We start from the raw sequence: 5,845 nt of genomic DNA on the forward strand, positions 1-5,845 counted from the left end.
AGCAAGGTCACTCCGCTTCATCTGAATCTCAGTGAATTTCTCACTCAGAGTTTCACATGCCAGCAGATTTCCTGTGACAGATGAAGACAAAAGATGAGAATTCACAACAATACAGAGTAATCCATTTAGTAGAGAAAATCTTACCTGTAGAAGTTTTGCATACTGCTCCTTCACTTCTGCCACAGAGTTAGAGACTTTCTTGGCCGTCTCATTCAAATCGTTTTAGTAAGGCACTTGCTTCCGACTGAACCGATTCCAGATTAACTCTGAGAACAAAGTGCATTGTCATTTGTCTTTTACTAATCTGCTGACAAACAAATAAAACAAACAAACAAACATTTGTTTGTGGGGATGTGAATGAGTTCTGTACCCTGCTGCTTTTTCACATATCTCTACATCATCTGGCAGTGCTAGCAGCTCCGGGTGGTTTGCCTCTGCTTCCTTTGCAAAACAAGCCAAGCAGTTGGTAATTAAACAAGTTCATGACGGAGGGGGAATGCAGCTGTTAGCCAGTCAGCGTACCTCCAAGATATGATGAAGCAGCGTAATGCGGCTCTTGTTGGCCTTGGTCTCCGTTAGCTTCAGCAGAGAGCTGAGCTTGAACCCTTCAGCGTTCCCTGTGTGACTTCCCTGGAAGTAAACCAGCTATTAAAAATGCAAACTCTGTTTAAATGACAGAAACAATGACAGATGAGAGGGGTTCTTACGTAGTTGAGAAAATTTCCCACGTCAAGGATGAGCCTGCAGAAACGGGGCATAAGTGTGCTCACTCTGAGAGCTGAAAAAATGCATAAACATTGTTAATTTGAATATATATATATATATATATATATATATATATATGTACAATACAGGACAGCATGCATGTGCACTACAGATGGAGGGTCTGATATTTACTTACACTGGCAAGCCTCCTCAACCAGCTTGACTTTAGGTTTGAGCATGTCCAACACCGAGGCAGTCTCCTCACACAACATCATGCACTCAATTCTCAACTGATAACTATGGAGTCAAGCAAGTGTGCAAAGTAAGTGCATTAGATTGACAGGATCACATAAAGAGCATATAAACAATAACTACAGTTACCAGTGGACACACTATGAAGGGAGGTGTAGAAGCGGTCAACATTTGCCAACTTGTCTCTTTCTCCTTGGAAGGACTTCAAATTTTCAATCTACATCAAGACAGTGAGTCAGACATTCAATTAAGTTTCAAGTGGGCTGATGAGGGTGGAAAGGCTCTCTTTATAAGGATGCAGAAGTGTTAATAGTACAAACCTCATGCTTCTCTGGTAAGAGCTTTAGAAGCTGTTTTAGCACCTCTACATCAAACTTGGTCCGGTCACCATTCTGGATCATGGCTACAAATTCCTCATTTGTGCTGGACTCAGAATATAAAGTAAAGTATTGATCAGTGAAAAAAATGTCAAATTATAAAGAAAAAAAAACAAAGTAAAGTGTGATGTCTCACCATTTGAACTGCTTTAAAAATATGTTCAAATTCAAGTTTTTCTTTGGATCAATAAATGTAATCTATAAGAAAAAAAGAGAGGAACGATAGATGTATTGATTGTTCAGTAATCAGCTGTGAGTGCTGCAGCTCTGAGGAGCACTGTCGAGTGTTGACCAAGCACACCTCTTTAGGCTCCTTGTTGACAGGAGCAGCTGCCCCCTTGTCTTTGTGCTCGGTCACTGGGAGACAGAACAGCTGTTCGATACTGCTGTAGTCCGGCTTGGGAGGAGGTGGCTCTTTCTGAACTGAGGCCCACATGGAGTGACCATCTGTGTAAAAAAAGGAAGAAAGTAACCCGTCATCAGCTCGTGTGGTTCCATTTGTCATCACCATCAATCCAAATCCTCTAACATGAGGAAATCCTCTGCAAAGCCCAGACTAAATAACAGCCAAGAGTGGAGAAAGGACCGCCTGGGAAAAACAAAACATCTCCACTTACCAGTAACAGAACGTAGTTTCTGCCAGTTGAGTTTTTTGCATCCGCAAGGGTGGGGCACCGACCTGCCTTTGTGGGTGCACCGCACCCCAACGCCTGGCTGCTCTGAGACACAATCATGCCTGGAGGAGGTGGCATGCCGGGGAAGGGAGGAGGAGGTGGAGGTCCAGCGTCCTTGCCCGGTAAAGGCGGAGGCGGTGGGGGTCCAGCGCCCATACCCGGTAAAGGCGGAGGCGGTGGGGGTCCGGCGCCCATACCTGGTAAAGGCGGTGCGGGTCCAGCGCCCATACCTAGTAAGGGAGGGTGGTGTTGGCGCCATTCCTGGCAAGGGATGAGGACCACCAATCCCATCCAGGTAACGGTGGAGGAGGTGGTGGTGGCGGTGGAGGAGCAGCTCACACTGGCTTCTGAGAGGATGCTATGATTGTCTCTGGTTTGTCTGTGTCTTCTTGGTCCAGGCCAGTCTGCACAGCCTTGTGAACTCTGACCACCGCTCCGTCCAATTCATAGTGATCCACACTGATTTCCCTTTGAAAAACATCAGCCGCTGCATGATCTTCTCGCAGGACTCAATCTGAGCTGAAGCACAAATCCAAACAGACACACAAACACACACAGGTGAACCCCATTTCAATCAACTTCTCCCATCACAACAAAAGCTTTCAGCCATATTGTCACCTGCTGATCTTTCCTGGATAATGCCTCCCCTTCACCACATTTCTCACTGATGTGGCCATTAGCTAGCCATTAGCCTCTTCTGAGTGTTGACCTAATGTGAATGAATTGCTGTTGCTGTGCTGACTCACAGTCCTGGGCCAACATTATGGCTCTGTTTGTGATGGCCTCCAGTGCCAGCCAGATATCTGAGCGTCCTGGTCCCAGCACCAACAAGTCTGCAGGATGGACAGCAGCTGGAGAGAGACTGGAGAGCTGCTAACCTGCACACACACCCAGATGAATCAAGGTTATAATAAGCAAAAGATATAAACAGGTTGTCACTTAGTTTCCGCCATAGATGATAAAAGCTTTCCAGAAATCTGCTCTCACCTTGTTGAAGAGTGTAGTGAAGACCTCAGTGTGATTGCTCATATCAATGCCCCCATATACTCGCAGCAGCTCTTCCTCATCTTCAGCCATTGTCTCTTCAAAAGCCTCACATTGAATAATCAAGTCTTCATCCTCCTGCTCCCTGCACAGCAGACATACAGATCACAATAATTAGATGACATTTTATTAATGCAATGCAAAGGACCTTTGCTTAAATTACTGTTATTAACAGACAGAAATTGACAACTTCTTTTTCTAAAGCATCTCAGAATGGCCTTTTAAATGAACCGTAGTGAGTTGTAGTATTAAGGGACTGGCAAACTCAAAAGGATGGCTCACCTCAACTTTGGCAGAATGTCAAGTAACTGAAGGCCTGTACAAACAAAGGAGAGACAATAAACACAGTCCAAAGTAATTATTAGGTTTTTAAGTATATCATAAATCACAAACACATTTCTCACAGTAGCATATGTTACTTCCAAGCGGCAACCTTCGGGGCTCAAACTTGAAGCCCATGCGGAAGTGTCAAAACTTGTAATTCACGCCACAAACTGCTGGGGGCTGGCTCCAAAGCGAGTAATTTCCATAGACTCCCATGTTAAAATGGCCGATTTCATAGCAGAAAATGAACATGTTTACAGCCTGGTACAAAAAACACTCTGGTCTCAAATGATGGTTCTCTTCTAGTGTCAATTGTACGGGGGGTGAATTTTTTTACAACTCACTCGTTTCAATTGTATTCGGACTTACTTAAATTACGCATAATTATGGGCGTTGCCGCAATGGGATCTCAATGGGCTGAACAAAGAACTACCAATAAACTCTTTCTGATCTTATCTCTCTGCCTGAGGTCCTCTGTGCCAAAGATGATAGCGTTGATGACACTGAGGAGTGTGAACATGTAAGGGACGTTATCCGTGGCCTGCAGCTCATTCATGATCACGCTAAAGCGATACTGCTGCGTCTTCACACCCTGAAGGGAAATTCAAAGTCAGGGTAAATCCTCAATGATGCACTGTAACTCTGCAAAGCTTGTGTGAGAAACCTGCCACTAGAGGGCACTATTTAGAGATTAATCAATAAGAGATGATGCAGATTCATTAACAGCAAATCTCACAACACATAACTACATTTGAAAATAGACTTGTCCACATATTCCTCTACTCGCCTTGTAGTGGTCCAGTGCATCAAGTGAGAGGCGATGACCGTCTGTAGAGAACATGCTGAGAGCTGCAAGGAGTTCAAACACCTGCTTCTTCACCATGGTGTTGGAGGTGTCCAAAGCTGTGGAAATGATGATAGCAGACATCATTACAGATACTCATTTAACACCAGTTCTTTTAAATCAGATTTAATTCAAGCTCTTCTCTATATTCACTGCTCCTCACAACTAGACCCAGACAGAGTGCTTTTTTGTCTTTCAGGCAATGCAACGTGAACTTTGCCCTCTAAAGATGTGGCATTGTACTGTAGATAAATGTGTATGCAGGTTGGGGGGGAAAGGAGAAAAAGCATTATCCACAACACACAGACATTTTAACGGATGTCCTCAAATAACCCTTAATGATTCACGTCTGTACAGACAGTACAGGATTGGAAAATTCAGCTCAGTACAATGAGTCACAAAGAACCATGTGAGCTATGACCACTTTAACATAGTATGAAAATAAATTGTAAGGATTATGTGACACCTTTAACATGTCATATGTTTATTCTGCACTAAATGTTCATTTTTTGCATGATTTCCATGTGTGTAATGCTTTTATGGTTAACCTTGAGACAGCTTCCGAATGTATCCCTCATTCTCTATGATGAGTGGATCCCTGCTGATGAGTTCATGACTGCACGGACGCAACTGACACAGGTGAGCTGCGGAGGGCATCCGCGATGCGAGAGCATCCCGGGGACAGCCTGTCGAGGGCCTCCAGGAGGAGGTCTAATCCACTCAGTTTAGGAACTGGACCATCCATGTCTGGTCAATGCCTTCTAGGGCACTTTAGCCCAGAGTAGTTGACCACAGTGGGAACTTGTAACAGCCTGATGCACAGCTCCGGATCAGCACTTTCCAAGTTGGCCTCCTGCTGAGTGTCAGAGTCCTGCGAGGAGCCAAGACGACCTCTAACTGCAGCCCACTTATTGTTCCCATCGGATTTCCCTGACATGTTGGCTGGTAGAACTGTAGAGAAGAAAGAATCAGTTAATTCACAGCTTTGTAATTTGTGTAGATGAAAAGAGACATTTTGCATCAAATTTGATCTTCTTTCAGACTGTGTGTTTCACTGATAGCCAGATGTTGTCATTGATCCAGAATCCAGAGGAAGCATGCCAAAACAAGCCCTTATCAGAAGGAAAAACAGAAAGGGAAAATGATAGCTCTGCACTTTGTAGATGAGTAAAAGACATGTCAGCAGTCCAGCCATGACCAGCTCTGCCAAACATTGCTCCTGCTGCAGAGAGAGATCTGCTGTGAGTCTACTACATAAGCATGTGTATTTTCAAGTTTAAAAACTGTGATATGAATGTGATATGAAAAGCTTGTAAAGAACACATGAGCGTGCAGAAACATCATACCAGCAAAGTGACACAGACATGAATGCACATGTTGACCCAGAAGTGGCCTTCTCACGTGCTTAGGGCACAGTCCACTCCTTCGGGAACCGTCCAACCCCCAGCTTCTTTTGAGTATAAACACATTCCCACACTCTAAAAGAATCAACGGTTTGAAGGACAAGCCTAGATATAGATAGCCACCCTTTCAGGCTAATGAGGATGCCCAGCAATCCTTTCAAAACATGAGTGACACGTGTTTTCACTTCAGTGGGGGAGAGAACAAAAGTCGCAAGTTGACGC

The 5,845-nt window shown here is 44.3% G+C and overlaps 1 long non-coding RNA gene and 2 pseudogenes across 1 annotated transcript; all 3 read right to left on the bottom strand.

Moving 5' to 3' along the window:
* Positions 1 to 752: 752 nt before the first annotated feature.
* Positions 753 to 2,236, bottom strand: LOC114427186 (inverted formin-2-like; annotated as a pseudogene).
* Positions 2,237 to 2,382: 146 nt separating this feature from the next.
* LOC114427187 (uncharacterized) lies at positions 2,383 to 3,129 on the bottom strand. The gene is made up of 3 exons (XR_003669444.1): positions 2,996 to 3,129; positions 2,755 to 2,886; positions 2,383 to 2,527 (listed from the first exon to the last, which is right to left on the bottom strand). It is a non-coding gene; the product is annotated as an uncharacterized LOC114427187 (long non-coding RNA).
* A 201-nt stretch (positions 3,130 to 3,330) lies between these two features.
* The window catches only part of LOC114427185 (inverted formin-2-like), a 50,045-nt pseudogene continuing 47,530 nt past the window's right edge, over positions 3,331 to 5,845 (bottom strand).

This window comes from Parambassis ranga, chromosome 22, assembly GCF_900634625.1.
Source record: "Parambassis ranga chromosome 22, fParRan2.1, whole genome shotgun sequence".
Lineage (NCBI taxonomy): Eukaryota > Metazoa > Chordata > Actinopteri > Ambassidae > Parambassis > Parambassis ranga.